The sequence below is a fragment of the Ailuropoda melanoleuca genome, chromosome 3 (genome assembly GCF_002007445.2).
Source record: "Ailuropoda melanoleuca isolate Jingjing chromosome 3, ASM200744v2, whole genome shotgun sequence".
Classification (NCBI taxonomy): domain Eukaryota; kingdom Metazoa; phylum Chordata; class Mammalia; order Carnivora; family Ursidae; genus Ailuropoda; species Ailuropoda melanoleuca.
In genome coordinates, this window is record NC_048220.1 from 125,336,151 (window position 1) to 125,361,607 (window position 25,457).

Below are 25,457 nucleotides of genomic sequence, written 5' to 3' on the forward strand. Positions count from 1 at the left end.
TATACATTTGTGCACTTCCTGAGTCTTCTTCTCCAATAAACATATATTATTTTATAAGGAGCAAAGAGCAAAAATAAAAATGCTTTTATCCATTGCTTTATGGCTTACTTCAGCCTAGCTAAAATATTAATTACCTTCAATGGCTACACAGAGAAAGAGAGCAACATTTGAAACCTTCTATTATTTTCATTAAGCAGTTTTGTAACACCAAGAACAAAATGCCTCATATAAATAGGTTCTTAATAAATGCTAGTGAAAGGGCTAATTTTCCTGAGGTGGATAACTGTGGCCAGCTGCAGACTACGGGATAATTTTCACAAAGAACTTCATCGCATAAGCCAAACTTCCCTGGTAGATGGAAGCATTGTGCATATACAGATCTCCTGCTTGGGAGTGACTCTCATCAACCAATTAAGAAACTATTCTCTTGAGGTTACTTTTGTAGTATGATATTTAGATTTTTATCAATAAAGAATGTACTGTTTTTGCTTTCATGATTTATTTCCCTGATAATCTTGCCATTTTGATCCAGAAACAGAATTTGCAAACGCATTCTATTTTGTGAGATTTTTCAGATTCTTGTAAATATTCTGTTATTTTGAGCTAATAGTCGATTGTATGACTTCATGAATAAAACAGGCTTGAGGGTAACTTAAAAAGATTAATTGTAGCCAAATTTAAGTGGACGCATTCAAATTTAGATACATCATACTCATCAAATTTCAGTCAGATAGTTCTACTCAGTGTGTGTATTATTAACAATCTAAAGATACTTCTAATCCTTTCTAGGAAACACACTACTAGAAATTTTACTGAAATTTGCATATGATATGTAGTGATAAATCTGTCTTAATTTTAATTGAATTCTAAATATTTTAAATATTGTGCTGAAGTATAAAGATAATTATAATGAAATGAGATTTGTATCTTTCAAATTACAGTTATAAAATTCCCGAAATGGTTATTAAGCTGTAAACTAACTAAGCCTAATTATTCTTTGGGTTGGAAAATAAAGGATGGCAATGCATTCTAAACATATCCTCTGCCTTGAAAGACTTAGCTATTTGGTAAAGATCTGACATACATGAAGAATCTTTCTTGAGTTATTAGAATACCTTTATGTATTGTTTACATTCCTTTGGTTCTATGTTTTGTCTTCCAGAAACTCACCAAGATTCCTGAGGCTTCAAGGGTTTTTTGCATCACAGCCTCACATTTGTGAGAAGATATTCTGTAGTTTGAATTCCCTCCATCTTGAAAATGTTAGGTAGAATTAAATGTCAATCTTTAGCTATCTCCTGGAAGAAAAAAAAAAGTCAGCACTTCAGTTTTTTTTCCTCATGTCTTGCAATTCATTTATTTATTCAACCAAAAAAGTACTGAGTACTTACCATGTGTCAGTGAGAATTCTAAGCATTAAAGATAAAGCAGAATCCAAAATATGCAAGTCTTTTACATGAATTGTTTGTTTGAAAATTACATGTTGTTTTCAAATTATAGTTTCTCCATTTCTACATAGATCTGTTTTAAAATAACATTGTCATTACTTGAATACAATATTTTTTTTAAGTTTCTAGCCTTTACCTCTTTGTGACATTTTTCCTTTTACTTACATATTTTGAAATGCCTAGAAAAAACCTGGAAAGAAATGTCAGTAAGTTAATTATGACATTATTATATTAATCAGTTATATATCTATTGCTATCTTATTAAGAATTAGATTTGTATTTTATCAAATGCCATTTAAGATTTAAATATCAGGTAAAATGCTGTCCTTATGTGCTTTATAAGGTACTGAATATTAAACTATGCTTGTTCCCCCCCCCCAAATACCTATCAGTACCACTGATTTGGCCAACAAATTCACCAATTAAATATTTATTACAGGCCTACTCTGGGTTTTGTTTTGTTTTGTTTTGTTTTGATTATACTTTAGCGTATAATTTAAGAACATTTTTTTTAAAGATTTTATTTATTTATTCGAAAGAGAGAGACAGCCAGTGAGAGAGGGAGCACCAGCAGGGGGAGTGGGAGAGGAAGAAGCAGGCTCATAGTGGAGGAGCCTGATGTGGGGCTCGATCCCACAACGCTGGGATCACGCCCTGACCCAAAGGCAGATGCTTAACCGCTGTGCCACCCAGGCGCCCCAAGAACATTTTTTAAGGAGAAAAATCCTTTCAAAATATTTCAGTTCGAAGGGCTGAATTAGTTAGCTATTGTTGTATAAAAACGATCTTAAATGTCAGTAGCCTAAAATAATAACCTCTAGCAATTGTTAACATGTCTACACAAAGTTCTCTTCCCAGTAGGCAGTTAACTGTGGGTCAAGCGAGTGGTTCTGCCCCTCTGACAGCGCCTCTCTGTTGGCAGGATAACTAGTCTAGCGCGGTCCCCATTCAGACTGCTGGATTCTCCTCCACATAGTCTCACACAGAAAACTTTGAAACTTACCTATGGCTTTGGGTGAAAAAGTAAAAAATAAAAAAGTAATTTTGTTTAAACTGAGTTTGGGCATGTTTGTTATCCAGCAACACAACCTGATTCAGGAATGGTTCAGTGTGGGATCAGGCCATAACAGAAACCTAGACTATGTGGCATTGACTCGGTGACTTTCAGTACACAGAGTTTGAAAACAATGGAAACTCCATTACTGAAGTGTGCAAAACGGTGAGGAAGATGTAATCGGAGGATGGTCAAATGGCAACCTATGTTATGTCATGGCGAAGCAATTGATAAAACTTTCACCGGGAAATTTTAAAGATAGAAATTGTATCATAAACCTTTGAGTTTGACTAAGTGGGATCTCCAGGTAGAATACTGAAAACACCAGCTAATTGCTCCTACTGTGTATAATAACTAAAAGAAAGAGAGTAGCTGAAAAAAAAGCTGCTGGTTTGTACTTATAATATAAAAGAAATATAAAGAGGCCAGGTCTTGTTAGGTTAGAAAATAGCTTCTCAGTTGCAGCCTCTCAATCCCTCCTCAAGGTTAGAAGAGATTTCTTAACATTTAATTAGAAAAGCACTAAATGTAATACCTTGTGTATATAATGAGAGGACCTTAGTTAGTAATTCCCAAAGAAATTAATGTGACGAGTTCAGATTTCCATTTTTTAACTACAAAAGATTAAAGCAGGATTGCTGGATGAGAAACTTTTTGAAGCCTCTTCAAACATATATAACATAATTATAGCTCGTGACTGAAAAGATGTCTCTGTGCTTCATTTTGGTTTTATCCCTTCCAAAACTTCATTCATTCATGCATGCATTCATTCATATATTTTTGCAATAGACATTTGTTAGCATATTCTCGTATAAAGTAGTCAGCATAGAAAAACATGTAAGATGTGTAACTTTTCATTCGGCATCGTGCACTGTAAATGGGGGAGAAAATCATGCTGTAAGTGCTCAGACAGAAAACTGAATAAGGTCTAGCTAGTCTTCAGAGAGAGAGCAGAGTTAAATCAAACACTTGTTACAGTGGTTGAATAGCATAAAGAAGCTAAATGGCAAGCTGAGCTACCATGTGAATATTATCTTAAAATTGTATTTAATTTTGCCTTCTAATCCATAAACATACAGGTTAATTTATATATATATATATATATATATATATATATATATATATATATATATATATAATTGTTTTAACTCCAAGAATATTGTGACTTTAAGAATCAACATTGCATAAAAGCATGCAGAAAATAATTTTACCTTGGAAATGAATATTTCATTTAAGAAATATCTGTTGGGGCACCTGGGTGGCTCAGTCAGTTAAGCATCTGCCTTGGCTCAATTAATCATGACCCAGGCCCCTGGGATCAAGTCCTGCATATGGCTCCCTGCTTAATGGGGAGCCTGCATCTCTCTCTGCCTGCAGCTTCCCCTGATTGTGCCCCCTCTCTCTCTGTCAAATAAATAAATAAAATCTTTAAAAAAAAAAAGAAAAATCGTCTGTCTTCAATATTGTAATATGCAGTAGTATACAGAAGGCAGAAGCCAGAATATAATAGTAAAAATAGTAATAACAAAATATATTAATTGTTCACTATATGCTAACCACAGTTTTTAATATTTACATAAGTGATGATCCTCCAACAAATACATTCATTAGTTATATTACTACCATTTTATAGATGAGAAAACTGAAGGAGAGAGTGGAAAAGCATACGGTAGAAATGAACTGAGTAAGAAGTGGAGTCTGGATCAGAATACAGTACAATTCAGGAGAAGATATTAAGCTCCACTTTTCTTTTTTATTCATCGATATAGCATATTTGTCCCATATGCAATAAAAACCCGTTAAAGCTGATTTTGTTTGTTTTAAATTTTCTCGTTTGACTAGTCATCAATTTCTCTGAACTTTTCTTCTTCTATGTTGTTTGTTAGTCCAATATTTATTTATTTATCTACTTATTTATTTATTTTTAAAGATTTTATTTGAGAGAGAGAGACAGAGATAGCAACAGAAAGCAGGAGTGGTGAGGAGAGGGAGAAGCAGACTCAGAGCGGGGCTCGATCCCAGGACCCTGGGATCAGGACTTGAGCCTAAGGCAGGTGCTTAACCAACTGAGCCACACAGGCACCCCATCTTTCCTCCTTTAAAGTATATTTTTGATTAATTCCAATGTCTACATCATCACTGGGTCTGTGTAGGTTAATTACCCCTTTGTTTTTCTTATAATAATTAAGAGATGGCATAGCAAACATTCTTCAATGCAATTCTTATTTGTTTGCTTGTTTGTTTTTAACTTACAGCCATTTATTATTTATTATTAATGTTTATAATAAGTAGTAAAATAATTAACATAGACAGTTTTTTTCTCATAAAATAGTATTGGCCACATCCAATGTGTTTTTATACCCAATGTTTTCACAGGAACAGCAGATTTTCTAGCCCAGGAGCCAGTCTGAGGCAGGGTTTAACTTAATGCTCTACTTTCTGCCTATTTCTCTAAAACTTTTAAAGGATGAAGTACACAATATATTCGAAATCTTGGAATACACTGCCAACTAGGTTTATTCTATTTTCAACCCCGTTTTGCTTTTAATTATAAAAATCCCCACTCCCAATCTCAATTTCCCAGTTTTTCCAGCATGTGCAGTATCTTCCACAGATTTCTAAAAATGACCATATGGGTTATATTTTGTAAATATCAAAGTTTTACTGAAGAATGTACATATAGATTTTCCATTATTATAGACCCCCAATCTCTGAGTACAAATAGTAAAAGCATTACTGTATGAGATTCTAGTTTTTAAGGTTCAGGGATGCCATGATTTGAAGATCCTGTTTGTGTTGCTGTTATTAGTCCTTGTTTTTAAATATATTTTGCTTTGTTTTCTTCCAACTAACTCCATGCTCCAACATTCTGAAATTATTTTTCTCTTATAGATAATGTAAGGAAAAATTTCTTTGAACTTTAACATTTTTCTGTCCATTCATGAAATGTTTAAGTACAGAATTTAGAGTGCCTATATGTATGCTAACTTAAAAATAATAATAATAATAAGCATTTTTGCACTAATTGTCTAATTTTCAGAAATTATACGTATCGCTAATTTCTTTTATAAACTCATTATATGAATTTCATTATTCCTTCTGTGTTGGTTTATATTTATTAGCCACAATATTTATCCATTAAATCATATTTCTTTGCATTATTTTTCTTGAGTTAATCATTTATATGTATATTTCCTTCTTTCTTTTTAAAAATGAAAATATATTATCAGAGTAATTATCCATGTTTGTAAAATTGCCCATTTCAAAAAATATTAATATTACAACTATTTACCATTGTTTTTAAAACAGCTTTTTTTTTGAAATGTTTATTTTCAATATAAGCCAATTATTTATTGACATTCTTAAATGGTTATGGATTTCATATTTGCACTTTTTATGAGCTTTAATGCATTGGCAACAGAGAACATGACTACTTAATTAAAAAATATTTTGAGATATTTCGTTGACAGCTAAAAAAGTATTCTTTTCTCATCTATGACATTCAGTTATGAATATATATCCTTCTTATAACATTAATTTTATTAATCATGATGTAACTTTCTATTTTATTTATAAGTACAGAACTAACTTTCAGTTTTGCCAAAGGAAAATATGTACTGAATATATATTAAATATTACTCTATTTTCTATTATAAAACATATCCTTTGGAAACAATAAATTATAGAATTTTTTCATTTTGAATTATATAACTAAATCTCTCTTTCTTTTTTTAAGGATACTCCTGGAGAGATATAAGTAGTGCAATATTTACTATTATAACAAATAGAATGATAAAAAAAGTTCTTATGAAAATGTTTAATCCTTATATCACTAACATATTTAAAAGAATATTCATTTGAATCAATAATAGTTGACATCAATTAACAGTTGAAAACAAAACAGAATATATTACTTATTATGATGCTACTGGTCATCTATTAACATGAAACTTTAATTTAAAAGTAGCTAAATTAGAAATTAACCTTAGAATTGTATTCTTAATATAAAACTTAGGTAGACAGTTTTCCTGGAAGTTTCCTGTAAAATTTAGAACAGATTGTTTCAAAACAGAATGTATTTTTTCTTTATTCGATATATAAACTGTAGGTGTATAGTTAACATTAGAGTTTAATGAAAATCAGTATCGAATTATGGAAATATTGAAATTGTATTATTTTTTTTAATTTTAGTTGAAGGGGCACCTGGGTGGCTCAGTCAGTTAAGCCTCTGACTCTTGATTTCAGCTCAGGTCATGATCTCAGGGTCGTGAGCTCAAGGCCCAGGTTGGGCTTTATGCTCAGGGGAGTCTGCTTGTTCTCTCTCTCCTTCTCCTGCTGCCCCTCCCCCCACCCTCTCTTTTTTATAAAGTAAATAAATAAATCTTTAAAGAAAATTTTGGTTGAAATAAAGATGCAATTAAATTAATGTCATAAAAATTTTCAGGAATCTGTGTTGTATTTGTTAAGTTTCAGTGACTATAGAGTTGCCAGGTATCAACTTGTATATAATATGAATGCATAAAATTTTCCCCTTCTATAAATTAAAAAGAAAATAATATAGAAAAACATTATTGATGGTGTTAAATTAATACACCAGTTGAATTTTTAAGGATATAATAAGGTACTTAATATGTAAAATGAGATAAATTATGTTAACATGAAAGAATAGTTGCAATGCAAGCATACTATAGAATATTTATATACCATAAGAAGCAGTGAGAAAAAAAGATAAATTATTTATAATACTATAAAGCTATAACGGGTTCAAAATATAATAGAATATAATACAGTAATCAGTTATTGTGAAATTAAATGTCAGCAAAAACCATTAGATTGTAGCTTAATTTTCCTAGGTGATAATTCAAACACAAATTACCATTTTGCATATTAAACCTACATAAATAACACTGTAGTTATTGCTCTGAAAAATTATATGTTACTACTGAATAGATTCAATAGTAAATTACCTACTTATTATTACTGCACAAAACTAATCTACCATACATATACTCAACCATGATTCATAGAATTTGAAAACCAAAAAGTACTTTTAAATTAATCTTGGGTGCATTTTACAAATAAAAAGTATAAGATCCATAAAATATATACAATTATAACATATTATATTCATTGTTTGCTGTGAGAACCTGATTTCTACTTTTGTCTCTTTAGGAGACAAAGAAAGAGATACACTCAATGCTCTGAGGCTCTGCATTGAGACATCTCCCAGGCTCTTGTGTTACAACTTCTGGTCCTGATTTCCTCTCTTGTTTCTTTTTCAAGAAGAGAAAACAATGGGAAAAGAAGTAAAGCCAATACTATGCAAGAAAACCTGTGGAGATGACACAAACCCAGCAGTTGATTGAAACAAGAAAAATATTCAAATGACTAGCAAATCTGATAAATGTTCATTGTAATCAGTAGTAATTGGAAAAGGAAATTAAGAGTGTACACATATATAATTTGTATGTGTTAAATATATGTCTCTGTACATATATAAGTATGAACCTTTAATAATGAAACTCATAGAGTTCTTTTTTTTCATTTTTTTTAAAGTAATCTCTACACCCAGCATGGGGCTTAAACTCCATGACCCAGAAATCAAGAGCCACATGCTCTACCAACTGATCCAGCCAGGTTCCCCTACACTAGTAGAATTTAAAAAGAAACAAACGATTGGCAAATAAAACCTGAATAACATATTATTATAAACATTTTAGAAAATCATATACCCATTTCTGTTGAAATTATATATATATATGTATATATATATATATATATATATATACCTCAATTGACCCAGTAACTCTCTATTGAAACTCTTTTTTTTGAAACTCTTCTTTATAGAAATATCAATACATTAAAATAATAAATGCATATATTCTAAGAATATACACGTATGTATTGATTTGCTAGGTTTGTCATAGTAAAGTACCACAGACTGGGTGGCTTAAACAATTTCAATTTGTTTTCTCATAAATATGGAGTGTATATGGTTGAGATAAATGTGTAGGCAGGCTTGGTTTCTTCTGAGACCTCTTTCCTTGGCTTGTTGTTGTCCATCTTTTCTCTGTGTCTTCAAATAATTTTCCCTATGCATGCCTGTATCCTAATTTTTCTTCGAAGGACACCTGTCATATGGGAGAAGGGCCTGGTCTAATCACCTCATTTTAACTTAATTACTGCTTTAAAAAGCCACCTCCATATCCAGTTGAATTCTGAGTGACTGTGGTTTAGAACTTCATCATACACATTTTGGGGAGGCACAATTCAGCCTATAACAACCTGAATGTTTATTATACTGTTATTTTTGTTTTATTTTTTTAAGATTTTTTTAAAAAATATTTTATTTATTTTAGAGAGAGAGAGACAGAAAGCACAAGCAGGGGGAGTGGCAGACAGAGGGAGAAGCAGACTCCCCACTGAGCAAGGAGTTTGATGCAGGACTCCATCCCAGGGTCCTAGGATCATGACCTGAGCCAAAGGCAGAGGCTTAACCTAACTGAGCCACCCAGGTGTCCCTTTTTAAATATTTTTTATCTATTCATTTCAGAGAGAGCAAGGGAGAGCAAGAGCAGGGGGGAGGGTAAGAGGAGAAGGAGAAGCAGACTCCCCACTGAGAGGGAGCCTGAGGCAGGGCTCCATCCCAGGACCCCAATCATGACCTGAGCCTAGGCCAGGCAGATGCTTAATAGATGGAGCCACCCAGGCACCCCCTATACTGTTACTTTTAGTAATACAAATGATGAAACATTCTGCATTGCCATCAGTAGAGAACCATTGGGTAAAATGTTAACTCATCTATACTACAAAATATTATGGTGTATTGAAAATATGATTTTTATTCATTCATATTAACCGGTTTGGATATTCACCATGTATTGTCAGGAATAAAATGTAATGAAACAATTTTCCTAGAGGGGAAGATTTCTTTAATTTGCATGTTCGAACAAGTATGCTTTTTCTTTTTTAATCTAATAAATACATTTAAATGACAAAACTCATACATCTTTTCCCATTAGTTTGTTCTTTCCTAAAGTTTCAAGAAAAAGAAAAGGAACCAACTTCTTAACAATTTAATTAATTTACTCTTCTTCCTACAATAACTAAAATGCTCCAGTGAGCAGCAGATCAGATATCAAAGAAAAAAAAGACTATTGTTCTGACTATATAAGTAGTTTGACATTCTTTTAACAATTTTGATAAACATGGCAGTAAAGCAAAAAATACTCAAAAAGTTTTTAGGAAACTATTACTTTGAGGTTACAATTAAATCTTAAATTTAGTATGTAGGGTTTATCATATTTACTGATGATTGTTTTGGTTTATATTAGCTTTACAAGCAAATTTACAAGATAATTTATCTAAGATTCTAAACAAATAGCACCATTTCAATGAGAAAAGATGATCACAAACATCAAAGTCCTCAAGAAATTAGTTTACAGAAATAAAAACAATATATGGAACTTAGTTGTAAAAATTAAAATTAACGTATATTTTGCATTAAAGTTTTAGAAAACAAAATAATTTAAAGTTTTTTTATCTGGGTTTTTTTCTGATTATTTTGGGATGTGAATATATATAATTCATCGCCCATGTAGTTAAATTAATGATTCACTTTAATATTTAAAAATGAAATTCTCTTTGCCAAATGAAAAAAAAATTAAATGCTATTTTAGGTATATTTCCCAAAGATGTCTCTGTCATGATTGATTGATTGATTAGCGGTAATTACTCAATGACTAAAAGTAGGAGCAAATTTCTCATAATTTGTATGAAAATGCTCCATTTCCTTTCCACAGCATGTTGGAATATGAGGGCTCAAAAGCTAATACAGTTATCACATTTCTTAAACCTGTAATCATAATGTCAACCAAAGCTTTATAAACTGAAACTTTGAAGTTCGTAGCCATGAGTAAAACTACACAGTAGACGGACCTTTAAGAATAGACGCTAATTTTTTTTTTTCTGTCTCTTAACACAAAAGAATGCACTTCTGACCACTGTTTGCAATTTTACCAAGGTGTTCTACCAAAGGAAATAGAAATTAGAATAAACCTATAACGGAATGACTTTTGAGTTGAAATTACACAGCAAAACACAGTAGTTCTGAAATTTTGGAAAACGTAATTAAAAATAAACTGGTGACTGGTGATGTAAGGTACATTTTTAGAAAGAAATGTTTACTAAATGATAAAAGTAATGATTACTTCATTTTAATGAAACTGTATTTCCCCTTTGTTTCTTTTTATTCAAATATTGAGAAGTTTAGGGATAAGATAAATCATATTACACAATCATGCTTTCCATGTATTTGGAAAATGAGGAGGGAGGTACCTGAAACATATCTCCTAAATGGTGGTATCTCTTTGTGTATAAAAGCAATACTTGCATTTTTGGCATCTTTAAATGCTACCATTTTCATGCAAGTGCACTGGGAAACTTTCAGCAAAACCTGTATTTTTAACATAAAGCCAGGGGGAAAAAATATACACAATGAAATGGCATAGTTGTCATAAACTGTAAATCTACATCTGTGTCTTAATCATAGCCTTGGCTGTAACATACTCTTTATGGTTGAATAGATAATGTATCCTTACCAAATCCCTGCTAGAACAACAATTAACCTAAAAAGAACCAAAGAAATACAGAGGCTTTTTACTAAGCACAATTTCCCTTGAATTACTTATAATAATTTTATTATTCAAAGATATATTCCAGAGATAGTAATTGAGAAAAAGGACGAAAAAGACAATTGTGAAAACAGAAGAGAACATAAGAGAATTAAAGGTGATGAAAACTTGCATCTAGTGAAGTCATTATCAACTTGATGAAAATGAAAAAGAGAGGTCTATTTGACTTAGACTGATGGAAAGTCTCATTAGGGAGCAGTTAAAACACTAGAACTTCAGTCATTTCAGAATGGTGAAATTTGATTCTCTGGAAATGGTAAAAGCACCAGCACAAAGAATGAAAATCCACTTCCAGAATATTATTTCCCAGCAACCTTTCTGATGTTGCCTATGAAATCACTGGACTCAGGCTAAATAATCAGAAGATAGGCCAAAAAAAAAAAAAAAGTTAACATGAATATTAGAGTAACCCTCACTAAAGCAATACATGTACTCATCTACTCACCTTGCAGCGTGCCCACCAGTCAGTAAGTCCTGTCTGTGCTACTGGAGATTGCAAAGGGCAATGACGTTCAGGTCACTGAGGAAAGCAGGCAAGCCTCTGCTGTAAATGGCAAAGAAAACTAGCAACAACTAAAAAGGATTAAGAACCCACAGGAAATGCCTGGGGGAAACAATGGAAATCAAGACAACATAAAAATAAAAAAAAGGAGTCTTGGTATTCTTTAATGTGTTTTTGGAGTAGTGTCCTTGGGGTCCAGACCCAATGGCCAAGAAAGAATTCTTGAGGCATCTTCGATGCAGAAAGGTGGTTTTATTATAGCAAAGGGACAGGGCCTGTGGGCAGAAAGAGCTGCTGCCCCAGGGTCGTGAGGAGCAACTGACTATATACTTTGGGGTGGGGTGACATAAAGATAAGGGAAGTTCCAAAAGGATTTTCGGATGCTAAAGAAGACTCACAGGATACTGGAGGCCTTGCTTTTGTCAAACCAAGGTTATTTTTTGCATTAACTTTAAGACAGTCAAGAGCTTCGATTGAACATTATACTCTGCCTGCTTCAAGTGCTTGTCAAGGGGCTGCAGGTTAGAAGTACGCTTAATTTTATCTACATTTCCTCTGCCTTTGTTTTCCACATCATCCTTTAAATAAGACCAGGTGTTCACAAGAAAGAAGAAAATGTAATTTTAAAAAATTAAAATATAACCTTTAGAGAACAAAAATAACAATAAAACTACTTGGAAGTTAAAAGCTGAAAGTAGAAACTTGAAAAAGAATTAAAAAAGATAATTGGAGGCATTTTCCAGATTGCAGACAAAAACATGAAACTAGGACATTATTATGACATTGCCAAAGGTTAGTACATAAAACACTAAAACATGGTCCTTGGAAAGAGATCCCACACATAAATGAAAATTTGATATATGATGGACATGGCATTTGAAATGAATAAAGTTTAGACAATTCAATATGTGATATATTTGTTAGTTATATGAAAAAATATACACATTTCATATGTATTAAAATTATAAATATAAAATATAAAACTATGTCTGCAAGAAAATATGAGACTATTATGTAGGGGATATTTTTATTATATTAGGTTTGTCAGATTTCTTTAACAGAAATTTCAAAATCTTTTAAAAATATTTTATATTCTTGTTCTGAAGGATTTCTTTGGAGAGATTAAAAATGCACACACAAACACACCACAATTAAGGAAATATTTATAATATTAAAATTTTAAATATCTGTGCATTAAAAAAATGCTATTTTCAGTGGGATTTCAGAATAGAAGAGGGGCGTCCTTAAGCATCTGTCTTAGGTTCAGGGCGTGATCCCGGAGTCCTGGGATTGAGCCCTACATTGAGCCCCCCAATGGGCTGCCTCCTCCGCCGGGATCCTGCTTCTTCCTCTCCTACACCCCCTGCTTGCATTCCCACTCTCTCTGGCTGTCTCTCTCTCTGTCAAATAAATAAATAAAATCTTTAAAAAAAAAAAAAAAGAATAGAAGGAAATTTTAACATATGCAGTATGTGAAAAAGTTAAGAAATTTTGTAGCACAGAGTTTTGACAGATACTTAATGTAGAATCTTTTATTTTATACACCCAAGGAATATGAATTGTAGCTACCACCATTTACTAAAACAATTTAGCATATCTGCTAAAGTTGACAATGTGAATATTCTACAGCAGAGCAATTCTAATCATTGTTATAAAACTCCAAAGACATTCTCACTCAAATGTATATACAAGGAGATAAAGAAAAAATGTTGAAATCAACTTTATTGTTTGTATAAGCAAATATTTGGAAGTGATGTATAAGTCAATCACAGGATAATTGATAAATCAATTTTTAGGTAGTTACACAATCCAACACTATATATCAAAAAATAGTCAGAACTCTATATTTCAATATTGATAAAAATTTTATATCTAACATCGATCAAGAATAGGTACTTATAAAAGGATACAGGCATAGATTCAACTCATGACAGAAAAAGAAAAGGCATACATGGTAAAGATAAATGTAAGTAATTCAGAATAATGAAAGTTAACAAGATGTTTTTAAAAGTACAATATTATTAAGTTTATGGAAGAGACTTCAACTTGATTTTTAATATTTGATCTATTTAGTATGTGGCAAATGCTTCCATATTGGTGATTTTATTCCTAATAAACAAAATAAACTTTTTGATGAACTTCTTAATAAAACAAAATACTTCTTGATGAAGTATGTTATTATAAAAAAAAGTAATTTAAAATTTAATGTTGAAAAGACAGAGAAATCATTAAAATATTGGCCATGTAAAAAGTACAAAGAAAATAAAACAAACAAAAATCAGGATACTAAAATGAAGCTTTTCTCCTCGTATTAACCGAAATCTATTGATTGAGAACAATAGATGACAAATGCAGGGTTTTTTTTGGTAAAACTATTGGCAAACTTGAAGTATTGCACATCCACATACCGAAAACAATAGGAAATATAAGTCAAGGCTCCAACATGAGGCAGACGACATCTTAAATTACAATAATTCAGGAAAGTTTTAATAAAGCACTATTTACAAAGTGTGGGCAGGTGTAGGTGAAGAAAAGGAATAGACAAGTCAACTGTACTTAGTTGCAACAGAATCAATACTGCCCTTAAACTGGAGGGAGCAGGGGACGTAGTAGCTATCAACAACCAAAACAAAAGCATACGAAGAAGGAAGACTTGAGATAAGCAACCCTCTTTGATTGAAAATCAAAGATATGGGGCACCTGGTTGGCTCAGTTGGCTAAGCCTCCGCCTTTGGTTTCACTCAGGTCAGGATCTCAGGGTCCTGGGATCCAGCCCCATGTAAGGCTCTGGGCTCAGCAGGGAGTCTGCTTGAGGAGCTCTCTCCCGCCCCCCTTTACCCCTCCCCCCACTTGTGCACATACGAGCTAGATCTCTCTCTCCTTCTCTCTAAAATGAACAAATAAATCTTAAAAAAAAAAATCAAAGGTAGCAGGGGTTAAAAATGATGAGAAAGGAAATAATATAGTTAAGCATATTTTGCATGATTTCTACTTCATGAATTTTGAGTTAGTAATCATAACTGCCTTCTTCAAGCACCCAATCCCTATTGCATTTACAGTCCCCTGGCACCTAGACAGGTGTTATGTTTTGTTTCTGGAGAGGTGACACAAAAACTCGTTATGCGCGGTGTGATTCTTTAGTAGTTTTGTTTTTATTATGTTGTCAGAATTTTCCATTGAGTAGAATTATTAAGCAGAAAATCCTCAGTGATTCCCTTAAATTCCAAATATGATTATTCTTCCCCAAATTATGTAGCTGAAATCCTATTTCTCCCTGACAATTCAGATTGATCACAGTAATCAATAAAGTAACCTCCTTTTCTGACTGTTGATTCAGGGGCAGGGGGATTCAAAATGGCTAGGGGAATAACCGAGCTTCCAATTCATCAAAATTAAGATCATCTTTCCTATTGAATGAATTTCCCTCTGGGAACTAAATCTCCAAACCAACGGAGTTCAATCGAGATTGTGGGAACCAGCAAAAATTGCTTCATGTGGGATTGTTAAATGTACGTGTATGATAGAACACTCTCGCTATCTTGGTTTCTGAACCTGTGTGTCCAGATTGTGAGAAACACTATATAAATCTTGCCCTTTGTTTTAAGCCACATGCTGCAGCTTACTGGATGGCACCTGAGTTTCTCAGCATGTTGTCTTCCAAGTAATGCCATAAACAAGCTCTCAGTAAGCTTTTCGGCCATCAACCCAACTGGCTTCTGGGTGATGACCAGTGAATTCTATGGGAGTGTATCCACTACTCTCTCTCTCTCTCTCTATATATATATATTATGACCAGTGAATTCTATGGGAGTGTATCCACTACTATATATATATATATTATGAAAAAAATATGCCCGTTGATTACAGATAATGCTGTATGGGATACCTTATTAATAGAAAAGGCATTTGCTGGGGCGCCTGGGTGGCACAGCGGTTAAGCGTCTGCCTTCGGCTCAGGGCGTGATCCCGGTGCTCTGGGATCGAGCCCCACATCAGGCTCCTCCGCTAGGAGCCTGCTTTCTTCCTCTCCCGCTCCCCCTGCTTGTGTTCCCTCTCTCGCTGGCTGTCTCTATCTCTGTCGAATAAATAAATACAAAAAATCTAAAAAAAAAAAATAGAAAAGGCATTCAGGAAACTTCTTGTAGGTGGTGCTGGCAAAAGCACTGCATGTGTATCTATCAAAGTGCAGAGAATGAACTGTCCTCCTCTATGATGGGAGGGTTCTAATAAAATCAACCTGAAAACACTATTTCACTCCAAACAATAAGGTCATTAGGGCCTCAGTGTTGGCTCCTGAATATTGGAATTTTGGGCACTGAGCAGAGTTTTAACCAAGTCAGCTTTGGTTAGAGCAGGCCCATAAGTTATTGAGACTGTTAATAGCCTAATTCCTTGACATCATGGCTGTTCATAGGCCCTATAAGGCGTTATTTGATTGTCCAGGTTAAAGGTTGACTATCATCCATAGAATAGGCTAGTTTTCCCTAATTACTGAAAATTACTACTGCCTCACATGCTCACTGTTTGCACTCATTTGCAATCCAAGTATTTCTCCACTCAGTGTCTATTCTAAGAAGCTCGTCTTTGTTACCAATTGTCCAATGTTACTATTTTTAAGTTCCTGACCAGCTTTCAACTGGTTCTGGCATACTACAGAGATTTATGTGTTAATCTTGACTACATATCTTTCTCCTAACTAGAGACATTAGAAAGTTGACAGAAACTTAGTAAATTAAGCTTATATTGGTTTGTAAAATGGTCTCTGTACACAGAGGCCTAGGGGAGACTAAAGAAAGAGGCAAGCCATCTGGATTGGTAGGTGGCAGTTTAATAAGCAAGAGAACTTACTTATGAGTCTTGTCTTGGGAAGCTGTAAAATGAGTAGATCTCTGCACCCACCCACCAGAATTTTACAAGTTTATTTAGAGCTCTTGACTGGGTTCAGTCATGTATCCTGTCCAGATGGTCTCAACAACACCTTTCTCCCTCAAGGCTAAGTACTTGAAAATGGTTTTAACTGTGGGAACATTGAGTAGAACGTACATTCAAAGCATAGGGAGCGGGTTAGGAGCCTCCAATTGCTTGGTTCTACCTTGAGAGTCAACTGGTGGTCATGTCCTCTCAATTACATTCTCCAACAGATTGTTGAGCTATAAGCCACTTGCTTACTAAGTTTGCTTTTGGTTTCTGGACTTTGGTTTCAGTCACTTAGATACCACATCAAATATATAATGAACACTGCCCTGCATGACCAATTTTATGATATAGTATATCAAAAGAAAAAAGTTCAATTAATGATGACCAGCACCATCTCCTGTTCAAGGTCCTACTAAAATCTGTCAGTCTCATGGATTACCCAATAAATGGATTGGAAAAGCATGCGTAGGTGTGATATATGTTATTTGCTAATCTAAATGCAGCCACTAAACATTGTGCCTCTTTTTCATTGGTGAAACAAAATGTTCTATCATGTCTTGCTCCCTTTAAAAGAGATGTCCTTACATGCTTTGGAGCAGTTCTTTGAAATTTATACAGGTTCATCTCTACCCTTTATCACACAGTTATATTGCTAAGACATATGGGATGTTTATTACTTTATATCCAATGCCTAATTAGCATAATGTCATCAAGGTACTAGCCAATGATGTTTTGTGGGATTTGAACATGATGAATTTCTTCCCAGATTGTATTATACAGACATCGGTATATTGTTTTAGTCCTGGAACAAGATAAAGACTTTTCCCCCTTGGTTTAGTATTGTTTTGTAAATGTAAACTGCTTCATATTTTTCTTACTGATAGGAATGGAGAGGAAGCATATACTGTCATTGAGGTGCCAAGGACTGTGTTGATTTGCTTAAATAAAGATACCATATCTGAAAACAAAGCTCGGATCATCATCAACACCTGACTTAGTGTGACCACCTAATATTATTATTCATTACTCAACTGATCTGTGTGCTAGGCAATCAAGCAAGTTAAAGGGCAAATATAGGAATCAGTACACCTGCATCTCTCAGGTCCTTGATGATGGAAATAGTAATTGCTTCAAATCCTCAGGGATGCATCAGTTCTGTTGACTTACTATTTTTGTGGGAGTATGTCGTTCCAGGAGCTTCTGAATAACTCTTTCTGCCATATTGCACTTAATTCCGTAGTAGTCAGAAGCCAACATAGAATTCTAGTTTATATTCAGGATTTGTAAAATAACACATGATTTTTTCATCAATTGCACTGGATGTATTATTAAGTTTACCTGGACCAAATTTACCTATTACCTAATGACCTGGTAATTTATGATTCCATAAATCTATCGTTTGGTGAACCAGAGTCATATTGAGTTTCTGGGAAGCAGTACAAATTTAGAACCCGCATCTGATATTCTCTGAAAGTTCTGGGTAATACTTATTTCCTAGGGCTGTGTCACCACTCCATCAAGAATAGCTGCAGGCCCTTCTTGAAAATGTGTATGGGAAGGTCCACAGTTTAAACCTATGGCCACGTTGTAGGATTATCTTCAAATATTTCCCTCCCCCTCAGTCAAACGTCCCCAGTTTTATGACGAACATCTGGAAATTGAGGAAGAGGCTAAGCATCCTTATGGTTTTCACTTAAGAAACGGTCCTAGACTTTTACTTTCTGTACATATCAAGCAACACCTTAATAGACTTTTTTTCCCTTTTTATTTCCTTTTTTTTTTTTTTTTTTTTTTTTTTTTTTTTTTTTTTTTTAAAAAACCCCCTTTTTTTTTTTTTTTTCCCTTTTTTTTTTTTTTTTTTTTTTTTTTTTTTTTTTTTTTTTTTTTTTTTTAAGAAAGAGAGGGAGAGGGAGAGAGAAAGAAAAGGGGCAGAGAGAGAGGAAAGAGAATCTTAAGCGGCTTCATGCCCAGAGCAAAGCCCAAACCAGGGCTCAATCTCACAACCCTTAGATCACTTAGGTGAAATCCAGAGTTGAATGCTTAACCAACAGAGCCATCCAGGTGCCTCTAGACTGTCTATCTTTTAACATTTCTGGGGACTGGTGATAGTGTGGTCACCAGTTTTATCTCTGATGGTGCACTGTTATCTGGCCTCTGAGATCCCATTTTTCTCATTGAGAGCAGGGAACTCAATTCTATCCAGCACTTGCCACCATCATTTCTAGCTCACAGATGACATTTATTGAGTTCTCCAGGGATACTGATCCCTGCCCCCATCCTGACAATTTTTAAATGTCTTATTGAAAATAGCATCTTCTAGCTTCCCTCCGGGTGGTAACTGCACATAATAGATCTGCTATAATATTTCCACATAGGTGGGGACGAAGTGGAGGTCAAAATCAGAGTGGAGGACTAAGTTAAAATATTAACATTTTTATTTCTAACCATACTTGAATTTTTAGAGTCTGACTCTCTCTGGGTCTTTTATTCATAAATTTCCAGTGGTAACAGTACAGAGAAAACTTGTTTATTTTTTTAATATTCTCAATTAAAATGTAAATATCTCTGAAATATGTTATACAGTATTCTGGAAATGTGGTTCAAGGACCATCAAAATTATTTAAAGGCACTTACTATAACTGAAGGGTCCTGGGTATCTCATAGGGACAACCGAATCAAATTCCCTAGATGTCTGGTAATATGCATTTTAACAAAAGATTTTAGATGATAGTTATATATACCAAAATGTGACATGCATTTGTAAGGAGTTCAGAATTGCATTAACTATCCAAAACTGATTCTCCTGGTACATTAGGGAAGAGAGATTGGACTTTGGAGAAAGAGAAGGGAGGTATCATATTGTCTTTGTAATAGCTTCCCTTTCTATGGTTCATGAAATAACTTCCAGATGTCTGCACTAGCAACACAAAACATGCTTTTTTACCTCTCATGATATATTGCTTCATTTTAATCTCTAAGCAGCACAGGGGTTGGAGGACATTTGGTAAGTTCTTTCTCAGCATGGGGCTAGGACCCCTTAATAAAATTGCAATTGATCACTAATTTAAAGTGAAATTGGGCCCAAAATAATGGCCTATTGGGATAGGTTGATAAGTGTCAGGTATAGGATGGAATCAAGGGTAGGGGTTGAGACTGATCTCACCTGGCATGTGGCAGGATCTAGCAGGGCTCAGAAGTATCCTCACACTCAGTTTCTGTTTACTGCTTCTTACTGCAAATGCCTGCCTGTCTGCCTGAGGACTTCTACTGGAAGTGATAGGAAACTAATGTCTCTGCAAGCAATCCTCAACCAATGATGAGCAGAACTGATGGATAAATAAGCAAGCTTCCTCACCCAATAGATAAGACATCACTGGGGAACATTTCATAGGATCTTTCAAAGCTCTCCTTTCGGTGGATCTCCAGTGGCCCCCAGAAGTTTCTTGCTTTTAACCTACTATATTTCAACTTTCTTTCTTTCCTTGGCTTACTAACCCCTCACCCCATAAACATTCTTCCTGCAATCTCCTCAAAATGGACTTCCACTCAAATCTTTGTCTTTTTCCATGGTAGCACAATTTAAGACAAGGAAATATTAACTGGAAGAGCTTGGTTACTTTTAATGTTTTGGACAGAATCTGGGGAGGTTATGTTTACTATTAGCATTTAAAACAGTCTAACTGTTTACTATTAGCATTTAAAACAGTCTAACTGCTCCCTCCAAATTGAGGATTACAAACTTCTGCACAATAGAAGTTTGGAAGGAATAGAGTTAGCAGGCAGTGAGAAATAGTGATGAGGTTGGAGGTATGGCTGAAATAATTTACAGCAAGGAGCTGATTTGAGGGATTAATTTAGAATAAGGGCTAAAGTTAGATTTAATTTGGGGAGGACTTTTTTTCCAAGTTTTTCCAGGGTACACTCAATACCAGAAGACTGTTAATATATGTTCACAGATAATGAGAATTTAAGCCACTAAAATTTCATATCTGGTAAATTTGGCATTCCAATTTAAAATTGGCAACCATTTTTAAGTAAAACAAAACTCAAGGAATATGGTTACCATGAATTCTTGAAAAAAAAAAATCAACACCGAATCTTGAATATTAATGGAGGAACAAAAAATTCGGTAATTAAGACCTCATGACAATTTCTCACTGGTAAACATTACAGCTAGTCAAATAGATGGCAAAGATTAAGCACATTTAAGGAGAAAAATTGAAATAACTGCACTTTGAGTATGTGAAAAAGTCAGAGCTAGGTGAGGTGGAGAGTGTGTAAATATGCTGACTTCAGTTTTTTTCCCCAAAATCAAGTTGGTATATAATACAAAACAGAATTGGAGTTATTAGAAAAATAAATAAAAGGCAGTGCCCACTTTTTCATTATTAATCATTATAACTATCATATTATGAATTATAGCTATCATGTCATACATTATAACTATCATAAAGAAACATTTACTTGGAATTCTTTAGTTTCACCTCAGTTTCTTTTAAATTCAGGATGATTCAGCATATTTTGTTAATCATAGTTTAAATAGTACGTACTCAGTTTTAAACTCCTGTCATCCTATTTTTTACGTATAGATCTGGAATTTTTCACCAAAATAAAGACCATTAATTCTGTGTGGAAGTATTTCTGGGCTTTTTCCTTGCTTTTGTTTTATGGTGTGTGTGTGTGTGTGTGTGTGTGTGTGTGTGTGTGTGTGTGTGTGTGTGTTTCTTTTGTATTTCTATATTGCTCAATTTCTTGAAAATGAGTGTGTATTCTTTTAATAATCCACAGCATTATTACTACTTTCAATATTTGTGAAAATAAATAAGAACCTTTAATGTGTAGCTCTGTGGACAGTTTTTACCAGGGTAAGGTAATGTTAGAAATAGCATTTATTTCTCTATTTTCCTCTGCCATAAATTCATCTGAAATGTGCACGAATTTGTAGACTCAATCACACATAAATTCCTTTTCCTGACACTCTCTAGTTGTTCAAAATCATGTGTCATATTTTAGTTGCAGGGTTTTATTAATGTGCTTTTATCTATGTTCAGTCATTCAGGCATTTACTGGAAATTTGTGACCTTGATCACTCTCTGCTTTAATTGCTTTAATGTGTCTTTCACCATCTGGACATAACTACTGTTGATTTATTATTCATTTACTTTTTAAAGTTTTTTTTTTAATTGAAGTAAAATAGCTACTGTTTATTTAATTGGACCTTATGTCGAAAAGATCACCATCTTTAACTAGAAATAGAATTCTGTCTTTTTCTTATAATTGTATATTCCTCATTCCTGGAGTTTACAAAGTTGTGCCTATCATTCTTAAAAGTCTCATCTACTCCACAGAATGAATGAAAACTGTTTCTACTGTGGGAATGCTACCACTGCTCCCCGCAGCCACCTATCACCCAGCTTCCTACCTCTGGAAGAAGAAAGCCTCCAAGGGAATACTCCCCTCCCACCCTACACCCACTCATTGCAGCCATGTAACACTCCGCTCCACTCACCCTTTCCATCAGCCACACTGCCCACCTTAAATCCTGCTCTTCACTACCCGGCCCCCCTAGCACTTACCCCTGAAATCTATCATCTGCTTTTATTTTCCAGACATATTTTTTATCCCCCTGAGTTCATACACAGTTCCTCCTGACCTTTGTCAAGAAGTCTCCAGCCAAGAAGCAGTGATTTGTGTTTTTTTGATGATTCCTTAAAAGTGGAGCATTTGCTCACATTGCAGTTATGTGACCATTCAGTGTAAATCTGTGATCCTCAGTTAACCGGACACATCTAAATGAATCAACTCTAAGTTGTTCTTAGAGTGAAGTATAGTTTAGCTCCGGTGATCTAAACTAAGAAGTTCATACTTTCCTTTTGTTTCTTTTAGTTTTATTACATTGCCACTGACCACTATTTAAATGACGGGATTTTTGCCCCTCCTCCAGCAAGTTTTAGGTTGTGGACCAGAAGGCCAATAAACAATTAATCAGGGAGTTTCGTAAAAGTTTGTATATGCTAATGGTTTCCACACAAAGAAGGTTTAATATGATGTTTATGATATTATGTTTTTATACAGATTCAAAGTATATTAACTATCTTTATTGCTAATACTCAAGGGCAGATTAATTATATCTTTTGGGTTTTATAATTGCATTTGCACTCTGGCCTCAAAATTTCTTCAGTTTCTTAATTAAACACTACTTTAATAAATTCTATCACCTGGAAATATATTTTCCTACAGTTTGCTCTATTTATGAGGTAATTTTACTTCCCATAAGTGTTATATTAATAGAGTTCAGCTCATTGAAATTTAAACTATTAATTTGATTCTGAAATAAAGTAATTATTTTCCCCATAAATTGTGAACCATCATCAGAAATTGCCCTGCAATTAGGGTGTGTCCTTTTTACTCCAGGAAAATTTCTGTTGATTGGTGGAAATTTTAAATGTTATTTGTTGATATTTTGCATGGTCACTTTGAACCAATCTTGACAAATTTTTTACAGAACATTTCACACCAATCACTGAAAGTTTTCCATAGTGTTTCACATTTCAATTAACTTCACAAATCTGTAAAATGTGAGTAAAGAAGGAAGGTTCATGTTATTTGATTAGATTTTGAGTCTTGTATAACGATACTTTTTGAATGTGCCCTATTCAGGGAAATAAGGGGAACAAAATATATAAATGTTATTTCTTTCCCTTTTTTGAAAAATAGTGTAGGCAATTACAATTAAATCTTTTGCATTATTTCACTTTGGTCTTAGAATAAGTGCTCTTACTCTCCTAAAACAAGTGATTCTTTGTCACAGGAAGTTTAAACCTCAAATTGCGGCTAAGGTATAAATTATGTATTAGTTATCAATTGATACAAAACAAAGTGCCCCCAAAATTAATGGATTAAAACAACCAATGTGTACTATCTCACAGAGATGCTATGAGTTAGGAATTCAGAGATAGCTTAGCTGCAACCTTCTGGCTCAGAGTCAACATGAGATTTCAGGCAAGACTTCAGCTGGGACTGCATCATCAAAAAGGCACATTTACTCCCTTGTCTGGCATTTGATACTAGCCAGTGGTCAGTGTCTCAGTTTCCTACCATATTGTCTTTCCTTATATAAGACTGCTTCGAGTATTCTGATGATATACCAATTACTTTCCCCAAAAGCGAGTGATGAGAGAGAGAGGAATAAGATGGAAACTTTAGTCTTTATAACCTAATCTGAGAAGTGTCACATCAACACTTTTTAAAATGTTTATGTGTGTGCGTGTGTGTGTACAATGCAGTTTGTTAGAGGGAAGAGAAAAGACACTTAACACAGACTAAGCAAAGATGTGGGGGTAACACATGGCAATACGCCACTTTGCCTCCATTTTGCTCGATTTGTTTGTCTCATGCAATCCATTTATTTGTCACTCCGTGCTAGGTATAGTAGCAGAATATGCACTCAGTTTGAATGTGATATTCATCATCCATAGATGAATTTATTAAATCATCTTGGCTAGTGAAGCAGACCTTCTTTCCTCAGTAGCTTTTATTTTGCTTCACTTTTAATATTTCTCATTGTGGGGAAGACGTCTATAGCATACAATTTTAACTATTTTTAGTACAATTCCATGATAGTAATTATATTCACAATATTGTGAAACTATTACCACTTTCTGTTTCCACAATTTCTTCATCATCCTTAGCAGAAATACTGTAAACTTTAAACTATAACTCCCCGTTTGCTGCTCCTCTAGTCCCTGGTGAACTGTGATCTGCTTTCTGTCTCTATAAACTTGCCATTCTAAATATTTCATATAATATATTTTCCACATAATTTGTCCTTTTGTGTCTAGTTTATTTTATGTAGCATAGAACGTTTTTGAGGCTCACCCACATTGCAACATATATCTGAGCTTTGTTCTTTTTTGCTGAATAATATTTCATTGTATGAATATTATACCACATTTTATTCACTCATACATCTGATGAAAACTCTATCTTTGTTCTATTGTCTTACCTTTGGTCTTTATCAACGATCAGATGGCTATATTTATGAAGGTCTATTTTGGCAGGGTTTCTATTGGGTTCCATTGATCTCTTTTGTCTATTCTTTTGCCAATACTGCACTGTTTTGATTATTGTAGCTTTATAGTAAGTCCTGAAGTTGGATAGTGCTTGTCCTCTAACTTTGTTCTTCTCTTTCAACAGAGTGTCAGTTTTTTTTTGCCTTTTGATGTAAACTTTTACTTGTCAATATCCACAAAATAACTTGCTGGGATTTGACTGGGATTACACTAAATCTATAGATCAATTTAAGAAGCGACATCTTAACAATATTGAATTTTCCTACCTATGAACATGGAATATTTCTCCTAAATTTCATTCACCTTTCACTGTGTTCATCATAATATTATAGCTTCCCTCATATATGTCTTATACATATTTTGTTATATTAATTCCTAAGTACTTCATTAAAGGGGTGCACATGGCATTGGGTTTTTGAATTTTTAATTTCACTTGCTCATTGTTGGTATATAGAGTAACAAATGACTTTATATATTAACTGCATGTCTCGCAACCTTGCTATAATCACTTATTAGTTCCAAGCCTATTTTGTTGTTGTTCTTGATCCTTTCAGATTTTCTACATAGAAGATCATGTCATTTGCAAACAAAACACTTCAACACTTAGCTAGTCTTGCATTGAGCCTAGTGAGGAGCCTTAATGGTAGCTTTATGTCTTCTCTAGTCTTTCTAAGAATTGTCTTGTTCTGGGTGAGAACATGGCCTTCTTTTTTTTTTTTTATAATTAATTTTATTTTATTATATTATGTTAATCACCATACAGTATCCCCT